Raw genomic sequence first — 18,296 nt, 5'->3', positions numbered from 1 at the left:
GTACTGGAGTGGACCTATCTTCTGTGGCAGTCCCTAGAGCAGGGGTCTCAAACATGCGGAGTTATTTCCTGCGGCCTGCCATAGGCACTGACTCCACCAGCAGCCAAACTCCTCTCACCCCCTGCCCCTCCCCGAATGCACTGCATCCCCGCTCCTCCGCCTACCTCCCAGTGCTTCTCGCCGCCAAACAGCTGCTTGGCGGTGCTTAGGACTTTCCAGGAGGGACGGGGGAGGAGCAAGGATGCAGCATGCTCAGGGGAGGAGGCGGAGAAGAGATGGGGCCGAGGCAGGGATTTGGGGAAGGGGTTGGAATGGGGGCAGGGGAGGGGTGAGGGAATTTGGGGAAGGGGTTGGAATGGGGGCAGGGGAGGGGTGGGAAGAGGTGGGGCAGTGGTGGGGCCTCATGGAGGGGGTGGAGTGAGAGCGGGGCTGGGGGGAAAGGGGGTGCTTTAACTGAAGTAATTCTAAAAGTAAATGCGTGTTTTGTCATTGGAGTGAGGTGCATTACTGAGTGTTTATATTTTATTAAAACCGCTCTTCGCATTACAGTTTTAAAAAAGTTAATACATTGACTTTTAATAGGATATTATATTACTCTTCATTTTTTTCATTTTTGACTATACTTTTGTATTGTTGTATGAAAAGGTTTCAATGATGCGGCCCTTGGGCCAATGTGCTAGTCCTCATGTGGCCCTCAGTTTGAGATCCCTTCCCCAGAACAAGAGGCCAGGGAAACAGCCCTGTGGCTGCTGCTCCAGGTGGGGAGTAGAGCTGAGTGAAGCTGGAAGGCTGCCAGGAACTAGAATGCCACCAGAGACCCCTAGAAGACGTGGCCCTGAACCTGGGACCAAGAACTGGGTTAAGACACAGTGTTCTGTTAATTTCTTAACCTCAGTTATGAAAAATAAACCTCCTTGACTGAGACTGGGCATGGCAGTGTATGCTTTGGAGCCAGGGAGAAGCGATGGCCCTGGGTGACATCAATACTAATCAATAATTACTGGTTTGTTGATACACACAACTATCGTGCGTGAGTCCAGTTTCTACTCCTTCAACTCTATCCATGCTGTAGAGCTGAGCTGGGGAGTGACATCTTTCAAAGGCTGAACACAATTTCCAAATGATACCAAGAAGACCCTTGAGTGTTATGGGTTTGGTAAACGTTGTTGAAACTGGTGGTTGTAACAACCAACCTACATTTGGGATAAAAGTAAGATGCCCTTAAGCCCATTTATGGAACAAAGTAGCTGAAATACTAGGAGCACTGTCCAAAACAAAAGCACATGGAAGACTGGTCAGAAACAGAGCCATGTTGGTGGAGAAGTTTCACTGGTTATTGTTATAGGAGAAGTTTGTGTGTGTGTGTTTGAGGAAAAATAGGAAGAACACAGGAGAAGCTGATAAAGAAGCAGCAGAAATCCAATGACACAGCCATTGGGAACGTAGCCATGAGAAAAGCCTAGAGAGACCTTTGGAACTAAGTGCTGGCTGGAAAGGGGCTTGGAACACTGAGCAAAGAAGATGTCACCTGCTGTTTTACTCCTGTTGTGTTAATGGAAACAGGAGTATGTACATTCTTTGCAAATAGTATTACATCAAAGACATACCTGACTCCAATATCAGTTTCTCCTAACTCAAACAACATGCTAGCCTGAATTTTGGCTAACTTCTTGAGCCAAAAAGATAACAGAAGGAAAGCAACCAATCTGCCAGTGTAATCTATTCCTTTTAAGTCCTTCTTCAGCATCCTTCTGGGCAATGTCCAAGGCCTCTTTTTTCTTTTATAGTCTACTATTAGGTTCTTTACTGGAATTCAGTGGAATGTTTATGATTTCTTTAATCTGCCTTTGGGACTTATTTGTGCAAATCGATCACTTGTAATTTTGATTGTTTTAAGCGTGGTTGTCTTTATTATGGAGACACCTAAAATTAACTACATTTAATGAACACTATTAAACCACATCCTTGGCTCGTGTAAATTGGCATAACTAAGCTGATTTAAACCCACTGAGGATCTAGCCTACTCCAGTGTAAAGAGAGAACACAAGTATAACTTCCTGGAAAATCATATAGCAGTTGAAGCCTCTGTTTCACCAGAACTTATAAAAGAGAGCAGGGATTTGTGCAGATAGTGTTTACTTATCCTTGTCTGACTCAAAGGCTGATGTACTAGACTGGGGTCAGGAGAATTCTCACAATTGTTTTGAAAAATGTCCTATTTGTCCACAGTTAAAACAAAAGGATTTCTTTTGTTAAATCTTGGTATTGGTATTCTTTGGGTCTTTGAGGAGTGAATCGTGTATCTGAAGCGGACGTTTCAGAACTTGGCTGGGTCATCTGCAGTCCCACCAACCACTGCTCAGCCAGCAGATATTTCCCCTTCCAATCTATAAGTATATAGATAAATAAAAAACTCTGTTACAAGAAAAATACAAAACTGACAATAGTGGAATATAAATGACTCTTTCCCCATTATGACATTTAAATAAGAGAAGAATTGATAAATCATATTGGTTGAGACAATTTAACTAATACTGTTTGGCTAAAATCAAGCAATATTCCCAGTATACAATGAAAATAAAAGAAATTAGTTTTCCCCACCCAGTTTTCTGTTTCTAAACTTAACACTGGTAGGGTTTCCCTGCTGAATGGTTAACAATATCACTGATCTGCTGCAAAATGCTTCAGATGTAGGGAAAACCGCCTGCTTTCTGCTCCTGGGGCTCAGCGTCTCCAAACCCACACAGTACACAGGGTCTTTTGCAAAGCAGCTGCCCTGACTACTGGCCTCATAGAACCTGAGTCCAGCAACAAGAAACCTATTAAGCATATCCAAAACAACCACAACCAATTCCTGAAACTTCTGAGCATGCAGTGCTAATTGTGCATCTGCCTAGCAACAATGAACCAGACCCAACTCATTCCTACCCTTCCTCACCCATATATCTCTTCAAGAAATATTTCCCTATTAGGCAAATGGGTTACACATCTGAAACCCTTCCTTGTTATAAAGGAGTCCGTTTTCATTTTTCTCTAAGCCCCTTTGTAGCATGGGACTGCACTACAGTAGGGATTCTTGTTGGGTTAGTGGTACTGAGGAGAGCTTTAATTTCTAAACATTTAAAAACCCTCATTTCTACAAGGTCCAAATTTAGACTGTCTTTAAAAATAAACTTTTACAAAACGTAAGCCCAACAGGCCTTTCCCTAAAGTTCTGACACTGTTTGCAAATCAAAATTTGTAGCATAGTGCTACTACATGATAACCTGAACATGAAATTATTGGGATTCTTTCTCAGACATTTTCCCAAGAACTCAGTTTGACTCTAGACTTCATTACCCAGGTATTTTTATTTGGCATACAGCAATGCTACGCTGAGTTGATTAGACTTAAATGCAGGGGGATGGGTACAGGGAACATCACAGATCCAAAGTTACACAGATACCCACTCTTTGTATATACATTTACACATCTCATTGCATTTACTATACATAAAGCTACGATTTTGTCACGGAGCTTGTGGAAGTCACGGAGTCCGTCACTTCCAAAGACCACAGTGACTTCAGCCCTGGCAGCTGGGAGCTGCAAGGTCCTGCTGCCTCCCGCAGTTGCAGGGAGCTGTGAGGTACCTCTGCTGCCTAAGGCAGCGGGCCCCCAAGCTCCCAGCCCCCATGGACAGCAGGGATAGCCTGCAGCTTCCAGGCACTGTGGCAGGGCAGACAGACGCCGGCAGCTCCCCTCTACCGTGGAAGGGCAGGGGGACCCTGCAGCTCCCCAACACTGCGGTGAGTAGGGGGACCCTGGAGCTCTGAGCTCTACTGTGTGATGGGGACCCCGGAGTTCCCAGCCACCCTGCAGCTGCCCAGTCCCTTCCCATTTTATCATGGATATTTTTAGTAAAAGTCAGGGACAGGTCACAGGCTTCTGTGAATTTTTCATTCTTGCCCATAACCTGTCCGTGACTTTTACTAAAAATATGCATGACAAAATCTTAGCCTTAACTATATATGGTTCATTACACATTTTTGGATTGGCTTGGTTACATTGTAGGGACTAATCCTTGTTCACACACTGTTGACACTGGACCTACTCTTTACCTCATCTTTACATTCCTGACTTATCTTGTCCATTATCTTGTTTGTAGTAAAGAGTTCCCTCAGTGTTCCCCCTTTTATCTTGAGAGAACATTACATTCTGTCTCCTAGCTTACTTACCCATTTACTTATCTTAGCACAAATAGTCCCTTTTCAGCCTGCTAACCAATTTACCTCCCTTCTCCTGTCTTCCAAGAAATGAGGCATCCCCCATGTTTAATTATTTATGTCAGGTCAAGCCTACAATCCTAAAGAAACTAACTACAAACTGAATATAAACAAACGTGAAACTGACGAGTCTATACTCATCCTCAAAGCTAAGTGTTATGCAAAAAGTGAGCAAAGTGCATAAATAGTCTAAAGTCGAGAGTTTGAATTCTAAGTTTTAATAACCTGGGTGTTAATTGTAACATAAGGGAATGTGTGGGTTTTCACAAATATAGGATTCAATCCTGAAGACTTTTTACTTGGTCCTTACTCAGACAAAGCTCCTCTTGACTTCAAGGAGTCTTGCCTGTGCAAGGATTTGACCTGTAGTGTTTAACCCAGCAGTACCCCCTTTAAAACTCAAATGTGTAACAGCATTTTGACAGTCTGGAAGATTAAGTAAATTCAGTTTTTTAAAACCAGATGCGGATTTGTTGCAGGCCCATGTATGTCATGTGCCCCTGCAGTAGGTATCACAGTCATGTGAAATGGATCCAAATTTCTGTCTCCAAGCAGACATTTTTGTTCCAACTTCTGTTCTTTGCTAACATTAAAAGGCAGTCAGCCCTAAAGTGATAATTACAGATGACTTTGCTAACTTTCTTAATGTGATTTCCGGAGCTCCCAGCACTCCATTATGTATGGTCTCCCCTTTGCTCCTTTGTCCCACACTTGGCTTTTGGTTGCTTGATGCATACAGTGTGTCCCACTGAGCAAACCACAGTGGACTAATTTAAAAACTACTTCAAGCTATGCAAGATCCTCACACATATGAAAAGCCTTTACAAAGCCATATGGTTGTTTGCTGTGAAGTGCCATAAAATTAAACTTTCAAAAACAAAGCTCTGTGCATATACTCCTAAGTATATTTTAGTCCAAGGAAAAAGCTGTTACTTCTGTTGTAGGTTGCTACTAATCTTTTTTCCAGTTCCTAATGGTCATTACTGAATACTACATAAAAGAGCTTTTTGAATACTGACAATTTGATTCCATCAGATGTGATTACATATAATGGCAAAACTGGAGACATTTACCCTTAAATTTACTTGATCCAGAAAATATAATTGAAGTATGGAGCCAGCATTAGTGAGTTTATATCACAGTTCAAAGAGAAAAGGAGTACTTGTGGCACCTTAGAGACTAACCAATTTATTTGAGCATAAGCTTTCGTGAGCTACAGCTCACTTCATCAGAAAGCTTATGCTCAAATACATTGGTTAGTCTCTAAGGTGCCACAAGTACTCCTTTTCTTTTTGCGAATACAGACTAACACGGCTGTTACTCTGAAACCTATCACAGTTCAGTCAGTGTGACAAGGGAAACCAAACCTCATGCCTCTGGATGTAATATGATTGCCTGAGGCGTTCAGGAAGATGTTTTTGTCTCCATATCATAATATAGCATAATTGGGGAACCTTGACCTTCTCTTGAAACTTAATGGCCACTGGAAGCAGGAAAATAGTCTAGATAGGCCATCAGATCCAATATAACAGCATTCGTGGTCAGAATCCTGCAAAGTTCAGGATGCCACTGGCTCACTTTGTAGGATCCAGACCTGTGCTCTTAAAAGCTGAGACTCTCATGGTCCTCCTTTTAGTGTTTAGCTGTTACTGAAGTGCTTTTGGAACAGTGGGGAACCTCTCTTCCCCTCTTTGGATTTGTGAAAGTAGAATGAATTATATTGAAATTATAATTCATTAAAGAAATGCTACTTGAAGGGTTTGTTGAAATATAGTTGTCAGGAAGAGAAACATTAAGGAGTGTGAGACAATGGGTCCTCAAACTAATTAACTTAGAGCTCCTACTGAGCTAGGAGATTGGTAAACGTTAGTATGCAAATAAGATATGTATGTATATTTGTCAGTTTCTGCTTTCTTTTGTCTCTTATGTTAAATTGGCTTTGGCTTAGCTGTATAAATAAGTTATCTTGAGCCTCAGAGAGGGGCTCACATCTGGGTGCATTAGCAAAGCGCTTTGCTAATAAACAGAGTGGTCTGACAAATTATGTGAGTCCTGAATCTGACTTTGACAGATTCAAGTCAGACAGTCCTACACTGGTGATGATTTTCTGTTTTGTTTACTTTGCCAGTGTGTTTACAGCTCTACAGTTGTTGCCGTGCAGCTACGTTCAGTACCTATGAGATCTAGCAAACTCAGCCAAAGACAAGACAGACCAAAAGATTTCATCTCATGTGGCCAAGCTACTCAAAAGTCACAAATTAAAATCAATTCCTGTGAGTCATCACCTCCACAGCTAGCATAATTGGTACTAGTTGGTGCAAACAGTTGACACTGTCACATTCTAAGAACTGTTGTAGCCGTGTTGGTCCCAAAGTATTAGAGAGAGAAGGTAGGTGAGGTGTAATATCAGAAAAGTATATGGGGAGATTAAGCTTCCCTCCCTTTCTCCCTTCCAGGTGATAATTGTAGGTAATGGGCTGAGCGAGAATGAGAGTTTACATTTCTGGTGCCCACTTTCGATTAATGGACTTTGGCCTCCTAGACTGCCAATCAACTACCTTTTACCAGGACTGAAAATTCATTTTCTTTTGTCTTAAAACCAGACAAAGAATTAGCTATAATTACCAGAGAGATTCCATTTTAAGACATGAAGGAGGGTAGCCAAGACTATTCCTCCCACTGAATTACAATAAGAAAAAGGAGTACTTGTGGCACCTTAGAGACTAACCAATTTATTTGAGCATAAGCTTTCGTGAGCTATAGCTCACTTCATCGGATGCATGCAGTGGAAAATACAGTGGGGAGATTTTATATACACAGAGAACATGAAACAATGGGAGTTACCATACACACTGTAACGAGAGTGATCAGGTAAGGTGAGCTATTATCAGCAGGAGAGAAAAAAAACCTTTTGTAGTGATAATCAAGGTGGGCCATTTCCAGCAGTTGACAAGAACGTGTGAGGAACAGTAGGGAGGGAAAATAAACATGGGGAAATAGTTTTACTTTGTGTAATGACCCATCCACTCCCAGTCTTTATTCAAGCCTAAGTTAACAGTGTCCAGTTTGCAAATTAATTCCAATTCAGCAGTCTCTCGGAGTCCGTTTTTGAAGCTTTTTTGTTGAAGAATTGCCACTTTTAGGTGTGTAATCGAGTGACCAAAGAGATTGAAGTGTTCTCCGACTGGTTTTTGAATTTTATAATTCTTGACGTCTGATTTGTGTCCATTTAGTCTTTTACATAGAGACTGTCCGGTTTGGCCAATGTACATGGCAGAGGGGCATTGCTAGCACATGATGGCATATATCACGTTGGTAGATGTGCAGGTGAACGAGCCTCTGATAGTGTGGCTGATGTGATTAGGCCCTATGATGGTGTCCCCTGAATAGCTATGTAGACAGAGTTGGCAACGGGCTTTGTTGCAACGATAGGTTCCTGGGTTAGTGGTTCTGTTGTGTGGTTGCTGGTGAGTATTTGCTTCAGGTTGGGGGGCTGTCTGTAAGCAAGGACTGGCCTGTCTCCCAAGATCTGTGAGAGTGATGGGTCGTCCTTCAGGATAGGTTGTAGATCCTTGATGATGCGTTGGAGAGGTTTTAGTTGAGGGCTGAAGGTGATGGCTAGTGGCGTTCTGTTATTTTCTTTGTTGGGCCTGTCCTGTAGTAGGTAACTTCTGGGTACTCTTCTGGCTCTGTCAATCTGTTTCTTCACTTCGGCAGGTGGGTATTGTAGTTGTAAGAATGCTTGATAGAGATCTTGTAGGTATTTGTCTCTGAGGGGTTGGAGCAAATGAGGTTGTATCATAGAGCTTGGCTGTAGACCATGGATCATGTGGTGTGGTCTGAATGAAAGCTGGAGGCATGAACTGCATAGTGGTCAGTAGGTTTCCGGTATAGGGTGGTGTTTATGTGACCATCGCTTATTAGCACCGTAGTGTCCAGGAAGTGGATCTCTTGTGTGGACTGGTCCAGGCTGAGGTTGATAGTGGGAAGGAAATTGTTGAAATCATGGTGGAATTCCTCAAGGGCTTCTTTTCCATGGGTCCAGATGATGAAGATGTCATCAATGTAGCGCAAGTAGAGTAGGGGCATTAGGAGACGAGAGCTGAGGAACCGTTGTTCTAAGTCAGCCATAAAAATGTTGGCATACTGTGGGGCCATGCGGGTACCCATAGCAGTGCTGCTGATTTGAAGGTATACATTGTCCCCAAATGTGAAATAGTTATGGGTGAGGACAAAGTCACAAAGTTCAGCCACCAGGTTTGCCGTGACATTATCGGGGATACTGTTCCTGATGGCTTGTAGTCCATCTTTGTGTGGAATGTTGGTGTAGAGGGCTTCTACATCCATAGTGGCTAGGATGGTGTTTTCAGGAAGATCACCGATGGATTGTAGTTTCCTCAGGAAGTCAGTGCTGTCTCGAAGATAGCTGGGAGTGCTGGTAGCATAGGGCCTGAGGAGGGAGTCTACATAGCCAGACAATCCTGCTGTCAGGGTGCCAATGCCTGAGATGATGGGGTGTCCAGGATTTCCAGGTTTATGGATCTTGGGTAGCAGCTGCTGCCAGCAAGTTCCCTCTGTTCTGAGCCCTGTCGTGTCATCCCCCCCCCCGCTCTGTGGAGATGGGGTACAAGAGCAGGGGAGGGGGACACCCTGACATTAAGACCCCTCTTCCCCCACCCTCTGCACAGCAAGCAGGAGGCTCCCGGGAGCAGCTCCAAGGCAGAGGGCAGGAGTAGCACACGGCAGTGGGGGGAGGGACAGCTGAACTGCCAGGCAAGTGGTAGCCTGCTGGGCGGGTGCACAGGGAACTTAGGAGAACTGATAGGGGGCTGCCGGTCCACCCTGGTTCCAAGCCCCCACCAGCTAGCTGCAACGGGCTGCTCTTCCTGCAAGCAGAGGACAAAGCAGGCGGCTGCCAAACAACGTTATAAGGGAGCATTGCGCAACTTTAAACAAGCATGTTCTGTAATAGATCAGCAACATAACAACGAAACAACATTAACCAGGATGATGTTAAGTGAGGAGTTACTGTAAATGCTATTCTATTATTGTTTAAATAATAGATCATGTTATTTATTGTTTAAATAATAGAATACCATTTATTTAAATATTTTTGATGTTTTCTACATTTTCAAATATATGCATTTGTATGCATTTTTTTGCCAGTGTGACTCAGCCTAGAGGTGGAGAGCCTAGTTCTCAGATTAGATGACAGTTCATACATAGCCTTCTCTAACTACAGTCGTTCTACTGAGAAAGTCACCAAAGGAGATAATTATGCTGCTTATTTACTCACTGCTCATTATGGGCACCCAAGTCCTGTCAATAGCATCATGACAGTCAGGAAACAGGGTGGGCAGGAGAGTTTTCCTACGTGCAATACATTCATAGGGCTAGAGTGTCGACACTAGAGGGCAGTAGCTTTAGGCACTCCCCAGGATAGGGTTACTTTGACTTGCGTCTACGCACTGCAGTGTGGATACCAGAGCCCAAGGTTCAAGCCCAGGTCAGAAAATCCTCAAGCTATTGTTAGAATGCAGTGTAGATTCTCAAGGGTTCCCTGACATAGGTCAGCTGACTTGAGTTCCACTAACCATAGGCTTACATTGCTGTGTAGACATACCCACAGAGCTCTTCTTCAGGTCTGGGAAAGGAACTCCCAGCATCACAGCAAAATGCAAGGTGGAATAGAGTGTTATAAGCTAATATAAATCAGATTCCAGTTTGAGAGTAATACACATTTAGACTGCACACTCTGTTATTCCTTGAAGAACAAGGGAAAATATTTCTACCTATGCAGAGTTGACAAAAGATAAATTGTTAGAAGTAACTATTACAATGAATTGACCTTTGCATGAGGCCTAACATTCTGTTTTTTTCTGGAGTTTCCAGACTGCTGAACACTTAACTTCTTTACCTTAATGCTATATTAACTCTGAGTAAATTAATCTTGGCTAAATTCTATGGACTAAATGGAAAATGCTAAGGCTAAAGGAAGTGCACAACTTTGGACTTTGTGCACTATAGAATCCCAAACTGCCCTTCCTCCCTGCTGCTGGAAACCCTTGCCCATCCATTAGTCCATCTTCCCTGCTATTAGGTCTTGAACCATGCCTTTGGCTGGGAATCAGCATAAGGGCATTGTATCAGAAGCCAAGGGCAAGCAAAAACTAACTTGTCCAAGCAGAGCTAGCAGAAGTGTGAAGTGGGTGAACCCAGGGGAGGAGGCCACACTTGTCATGCAGCAGGGTGGGAGATCTCACCTTCTGTTGAGAGAGGAGGGAGAATCTTCTTCTATTGGAGAGAACAAGATTTCACTTGGTTTAGATTAGACTGAGTCATAGAATCAACCAAAATTATAGTAGGCATAAAGGAAACGATGGTTGCTACCAATTGAGCAATGAAACTCCCAATTCTGAACTAGCACACTCCAACTAAATGCAGAGTGCAATGTTTTCCTTTCTCACCTGGGACCCGGGTATGTATTTGAGTGACTAGCCCATGTTGCCACCCGTGCTGTGGTTGCTTCATTGCTGTTGTTATTTGAGTTAGTTAAATCAAAGCTAGCTCCTGTGTGTCAACATGTGCTGCAGTCCCACCTCTGATTACAGTGTAGATATTCCTATCCTCTGAGTGCAACAGAATTGAATTAGTTCATAATTAACCTGCCTGTGCTCAGGACCGGCTCTAGGCACCAGCTAAGCAAGCTGCTGTGCTCTAGAATGTTAATCTTTGCAATCATAAGCCCTATGGAGAAAAGACAGAGGAAATGTTGAAAATGAGTGCTCCTTAGAACACTTCAGGCCTCAGGTTTCTAAGAGTGAATAGGTTTTTATTCATGTAAATAACTAGCCACCATTTCATTTAATCTCTTCTTTTTGTCCATTAGGTAGGGCCTACCTGAAATCTCAGCAAAGCAAATGGCTGTATGGCTCCGCATATCTCTGCAAACTGTGATCTGATTATTTTTGGGTGTGTGACCAAAAGGTAGGAAACAATTTATCACTAGTTTCAGAATAGCAGTCGTGTTAATGCATCCGATGAAGTGAGCTGTAGCTCAAGAAAGCTTATGCTCAAATAAATTGGTTAGTCTCTAAGGTGCCACTAGCACGCCTTTTCTTTTTGCGAATTCATCATTAGACACCCTTCCCAACCCCACTCTCATGTTGGGACAAGAGTTGGAGGTAAATCATCTGAACCTGATCTCTCCCCCACCATTTTTTGCCATTTTGGGATCTCACAAAACAAAAGGCTTGGACTGGCAGGAATCTTTTCTTAATAATAACACATACCAAACTTAACTAGATAGTAAATGTACCTGGCTAGTTACACTAACTTTAATATAACACAGATAGCTCATTAACTATTTGCCTTGCAGGCCTGTCAACTAGTTTAATTTATGATGGATTGACCTTCACATTCTAGGAGACCTGTTTAAGTTGGCTCCTGTCCACCTAACCACATGCTAAGCAAAATGAGTGCATTTCCAGGCAAGGAGCTACTTCCCCGGATAAAGAGGAAAGATGAAATAATACTGAGGCTACCTGAGCACCTATATCACTGTGGAAAAAATAAATAAAGGAATGGAAGGGCAAGATAATAAGACTTAATTGAAGGAGAATGTAACTAATAGCTCTGTAGCGCTATACACATTATTAAATAATAGTAATCCAGTGTGTTAAATCTTTAGAGACAATCCAGCAGAGAAGGACTCTGCCTCAAAGAGATTACAGTCTAACACTCCCAATCCTGCTAATGCTTACATATATGCTTACCTTTACTCACACAGATTCTCCCTGACTACTCACATGCATAAAACTAAGCATTTGTGTAAACATTTACAGGAATTGAACCTTAGATACTGGGGTGCAGGCTCTGGGAGGGAGTTTGGGGGCTGGGGTGTGTGGGTGGGAAGGGGGCGCAGGCTCTGGGAGGGAGTTTGGGGGCAGGAGGGAGTGTGTGGGGAGGGGATGGGATGCAGGCTCTGGGAGGGAGTCAGTGGGGGCAGCACTTACCTGGGGCTCCAAGGCGGGGCAGACCAGGGGGCCTCCGTGCGCTGCTGATCCCAGGCACCGCCCCTCCAGCTTCCCATTGGCCGCAGGGAGGGGCCAGCAGACACGTGGAGCAGGCAGGCAGACGTCACTCAGCTCCGCTGTGCTGCCGGGGCCCTGGGCCATTTTAAATTGCCAGGGAGGGGAAGCGCCCAGGGGAGGCAGGTGGAGTGAAGGAAGAGACTTGGTCCCAAAACTGCTGGAGCCCCGCAGGCCGCATTGGGGCGGTTCGTGGGCCGCAGATGGCCCATGGGCCGTGAGTTTCAGACCCCTGCTCTAACGTGTTTTGACAGAGTGTAACTTGGTCCCATGTATACTAGGCTTGTTGGGTCTACGATAACAATGGCTTTTTTGAAGTATATGTAAATATTTTATCTTGAAAGTATCTACTTGATGCCTTGCCTGGTTGCACCTAGTGTGTTCTCTGCCTTGTTCTATAAGAGGTTTGCTTCCATAAGGAAAATTGAAGGATGCAAAGTCATATGTTATGCACATCAGCCAGGACGCAGATGATGAGAAAGGAGTTCCCTTGTGTGAGGGAGCCCAGCTGAGGAGGAATAGCTCGGCTGGATGTACAAAGACAGGAAATTGGCAGTAGGGGTGCGGCAGAGAAGTAGTCTGCAGTTGCTCCCTGGGGGAAGGGAAGTGTGTTTGGGGCGACAGAGATAGGTAGCCTACAGTTGCTCCCTGGGAGGAAGGAGTTTGGGCTGGTAAACCCAGAGAGGGGGAAAGCCAGGAAGGTAGGAAAGGCTCTGGGGAAAAGCAGCAAGGTATGGGATAGGGAACCCAGAGTAGGGGGTGGGCCCAGGTTCCCCTATCAGCCACAGGGGATAGGGAACCCAGAGTAGGGGGTGGACCCAGGTTCCCCTACCAGCCTCAGGGCAAGTGACATGAAACAGAGAGTAGACTGCCTGGGACAGTTTGCCTTGGAAGACTTCAATACCCTGGAATGGGAGGACCATAGTGAGCTGGCAGGAGGGCTACGTTGTGAAGAGGAAGCTGCAGTTCCTGGAGAAAAGGGGGCCTCAGAGAGAGAGAGAGGACCCAGGATGGAGAGACTGCCAGAGGAGAGTGCAGTTCCTGGAAGGAGCTAATCCCCAGAGCAGCCAGGAGGAGGTGCCCCTAGCAGTGAAAGGATCTTGTGACACTGTCATAAAAAGGTTTTGTCACGTTCACATGATATTGGGTGCCAATGTAAGCAATTAGATGGCTCCACCACCACAGTTCACCTCACTGAGTTGTTTGATGATTTTAAATGGCTATTCCCAGGAAGCCTGGAGTATATTCCTCCACACTGACTAGCTGACTTCTCAGCTGTTTATAACTTGTTTTCCCGTCTCTCTTTTTGCTGTTCCCTTCCTGAAAAGACTGAGCCCTGGTCTACACTAGGACTTTAGGTCGAATTTAGCAGCGTTAAATCGATGTAAACCTGCACCCATCCACACGATGAAGCCCTTTATTTCGACTTAAAGGGCTCTTAAAATCGATTTCCGTACTCCACCCCTGACAAGTGGATTAGCGCTTAAATCGGCCTTGCCGGGTCGAATTTGGGGTACTGTGGACACAATTCGACGGTATTGGCCTCCGGGAGCTATCCCAGAGTGCTCCATTGTGACCGCTCTGGACAGCACTCTCAACTCAGATGCACTGGCCAGGTAGACAGGAAAAGAACTGCGAACTTTTGAATCTCATTTCCTGTTTGGCCAGCATGGCAAGCTGCAGGTGACCATGCAGAGCTCATCAGCAGAGGTGACCATGATGGAGTCCCAAATTCGCAAAAGAGCTCCAGCATGGACTGAATGGGAGGTACGGGATCTGAGCGCTGTATGGGGAGAGGAATCCGTGCTATCAGAACCCCGTTCCAGTTTTCGAAATGCCAAAACCTTTGTCAAAATCTCCCAGGGCATGAAGGACAGAGGCCATAACAGGGATCCGAAGCAGTGCCGTGTGAAACTTAAGGAGCTGAGGCAAGCCTACCAGAAAACCAGAGGGGCGAACGGCCGCTCCGGGTCAGAGCCCCAAACATGCCGCTTCTATGATGAGCTGCATGCCATTTTAGGGGGTTCAGCCACCACTACCCCAGCCGTGTTGTTTGACTCCTTCAATGGAGATGGAGGCAATACGGAAGCAGGTTTTGGGGACGAAGAAGATGATAATGATGAGGTTGTAGATAGCTCACAGCAAGCAAGTGGAGAAACCGGTTTTCCCGACAGCCAGGAACTGTTTCTCACCCTGGACCTGGAGCCAGTACCCCCCGAACCCACCCAAGGCTGCCTCCTGGACCCAGCAGGTGGAGAAGAGACCTCCGGTGAGTGTACCTTTTAAAATACTATACATGGTTTAAAAGCAAGCATGTGAAAGGATTAATTTGCCCTGGCATTCGCGGCTCTCCTGGATGTACTCCCAAACCGCGCTGACGTCGCCTACTCGCCCGGTATCGCTCTGCCAGGTTCTGGTGCTGCATATACTGCTGGATAATGCGTGTGGTGTTTAATGTGCTCCTAATTGCCAAAGTGAGCTGAGAGGCTGAGAGGCCTCCATGCTTGCCTTGGTATGGCGTCCGCTCAGAAAAAAGGCGCAGAACGATTGTCTGCCGTTGCTCTGACGGAGGGAGGGGCGACTGACGTCATGGCTTACAGGGTTGGCTTCAGGGAGCTAAAATCAACAAAGGGGGTGGCTTTACATCAAGGAGTATTTCAGGCAGGACTTCACAGAGGGTTCCAATAAGAAATGGTGCACCTAAGTTATTGTTCTTATTGGAACAAGGAGGTTAGTCTGATTGATATGTGGCTAGATTTACCTCGCTGCACCTTCCCTGTGAGTGACTGCAGTGTGACCTAGAGGAATGAGTCCCCTAGACGGGGGAGGGGGGGAAGCAAATGAGTACAAAACAAATCTGGTCTATTTCTTGTTTTGATACACTCCATCTATCTTTTACATCTTTGGCTGGCAGCAGACGGTGCAGAAGGACTGCATGCCATCCACATCTCATGGCTGCACGGCAGAAGATGATGCAATAGGACTGCTAGCAATCCGTATCGCCTGCCTGCTCACCATAAGATGGTTCAATAGGACTGATTGCAGGACTAAAGAGAATGACTTGATCAAGTCACTCCAAATTTAGTCCCTATGCCCATGTCTGTCCAGGCGCTCCCAGCCGACGCGGCCAGGAGCACCTCGGACATGACGATGACGGCTACCAGTCCTATTGCACCGTCTGCTGCCACAAGGCAATGGGTTGCTGCTACTGCGTAGCAATGCAGTACCGTGTCTGCCAGCACCCAGGAGACATACGGTGACGGTTACCTGAGCGGGCTTCATGCTTGCCGTGGTATGGCGTCTGCACAGATAACTCAGGAAAAAAGGCGCGAAACGATTGTCTGCCCTCGCTTTCACGGAGGGAGGGAGGGAGCGGGGGCCTGACGATATGTACCCAGAACCACCCACGGCAATGTTTTAGCCCCATCAGGCATTGGGATCTCAACCCAGAATTCCAATGGGCAGCGGAGACTGCAGGAACTGTGGGATAGCTACCCACAGTGCAGCACTCCGGAAGTCGACTCTAGCCTTGGTACTATGGAAGCGCTCCGCCGAGTTAATTCACTTAATGCACTTAGAGCATTTTCTGTGGGGACACACACACTCGAATATATAAAACCAATTTCTAAAAAACCGACTTCTATAAATTTGACCTTATTTCGTAGTGTAGACATACCCTGAGACTTTTCTCTGTGCTTTTCCTTTCTACGGTACTTGCTTTCACTATTTTTGGCACTTTGGCAGTTCACGCTGTCATAGATCCCACAGATGCTGCCATCATATGCCAGTTTCAAAGTAACTGCACCTGTGGTCCATCAAGGGCACGCATTTAAAGATTTCTGACTCCGAGCAGTCACCTCTTTTGGGTGGAGACCCGTATCTCATTTCCTCTGTGTGGAGATTTTAAGGTTGTACAGCTCCCTGACTTACACTGATATCCCCATCAAGCCAGACTGCCTGAAAACACCAGCACCTGCGCTTTGCTTTCTCCCCAAGGGCTATGAACCGTGTATTGCCAGCAGTTATAAGATACCATATGGCTCTTTTTACCTTTAAGAATAAATGTGCTTGTTCAGAAACAGAGACAACAAATTAAAATAATAACAAAACCTACATGGGTTTTCTGCATGGACCTGTCTTAGGGCCAGAACCAGAACTAAGGCTGGGTATATCAGCTGTTCCTCATGCAGCTCAGACCTTTGACCCCAGCCTTCTGTGACAAATAATCAGCAGACAATGACCCTCTCTTCCGGGGGTAGTTTCCAAAGGCTGGGGTATTGCATAACCAGAGTTGGGGAATTTGCATTAACCTCTCCCTAGGAATTCCCCCACTTAACACTTATTGTCCCAGAAGTCCATACATGACCAGCACATTTTGAATATAGTCTTTTGAACTTCCAGGTCTCACATCTACCACATCTTCCCCATAGAGAGGTTACATACAATCTTGGCCTGCAATAATACATAAACTTAAAACAATAAGGAATTCCAGGGATATTGCAGGAAATTGCCATATCTGTCACAATACCCTCTTGTACCTGATAATCCCTTTTCCATCTTGGTGTTTAGTATTTACATCCTTCAGGTACCTGTGAACAACTATTTTCCCCCTCTCCCTCAGTCCTCACATCAATCCCTTTAATGTCAGTAGCTCTTCTCTGGACTTCAGGCCACATCTGTCCATTAATTGGATGCCCAGAGCTTAATGTAATATTCCAGTTGTGGTCACGCCAAAACCATATAGAAGGGAATACTACAGTCATACTCCATTACATGAAATCTGTGTACCCAGTCCCAAAATGCACTAGGCCTTTGTTTTGCTATATCACAAATTCATAGAGCTCTGCAAATACACAGATAGCCGCTTTATATCTATGGAAATCCACATCCGCGGATCATTTTTGCGGATTGCATGCAGATACAAATTTTATATCCATGCAGGACTCTACAAATTCACGTGCAATTAGCTGTCCACTACTTGGTCACTATTACTGCTTACCTGATTTCTCCCACATTGCATCTCTGGGGTTCAGATTTTCAGCAGATGTATTAGACAGCATTTTTTAAAGATGAATCTTCTATCTACTTGCTCTGCTTTATTTCTGAGGATGCTAAACATTTAAAAGACCACTTAGGAAGTAAACCTATTATATTAATAGATATTTATATAATGGATTTCACTTAATATGCAGAAAATACAGTGTTAGTATGGGTTGCTGAGGTTCTCTGTAACTGCATGGAAGTAAATAGAAGTGAAAGTTTTGTGCAAATCTGAAATCTTTCAGAAACTGAGAGAGGATATGGGTGGACAAAGACTAAGCTATGCATTAAAATCAGGCACTCATTTCAAAATATATCTTAAACTAGGGTTGTCTACTGCCCCATCAATGTTATATAGAAGTTTAAAAACTCCAGTACAACAGTTGAATGGATTCCTGATATTTCAGTCTTGACAATTGTGCTTCCTTTCACAGAAAGAAGGAATACAGTGGAGGGACTCTTTCCTTTTTTGACCAGTGACAACAGCCCTATGTTGTACCAAAAGCTGTTCTGTGGTCTGTTAGAGAAACAGAAGTCTCTCATTTAAAATGTAGCATGAAACTTCTAAGAGCTAGAAAGTTGGCCCCCTTAATAAAGTAAAAAATGACATTTCTAACATAGGTTTCAGAGTAACAGCCGTGTTAGTCTGTATTCGTAAAAAGAAAAAAGAAAAGGAGTACTTGTGGCACCTTAGAGACTAACCAGTTTATTTGAGCATGAGCTTTCGTGAGCTACAGCTCACTTCATCGGATGCATAGCATATCGTGGAAACTGCAGAAGACATTATATACACACAGAGACCATGAAACAAAACTTCCTCCCACCCCACTGTCCTGCTGCTAACAGCTTATCTAAAGTGATCATCAAGTGATCATCAAGGAAGGCCATTTCCAGCACAAATCAA

This window comes from Natator depressus, chromosome 12 (genome assembly GCF_965152275.1).
Source record: "Natator depressus isolate rNatDep1 chromosome 12, rNatDep2.hap1, whole genome shotgun sequence".
NCBI classification, from domain to species: domain Eukaryota; kingdom Metazoa; phylum Chordata; order Testudines; family Cheloniidae; genus Natator; species Natator depressus.
Note: the sequence above shows the minus strand (reverse complement) of the source record.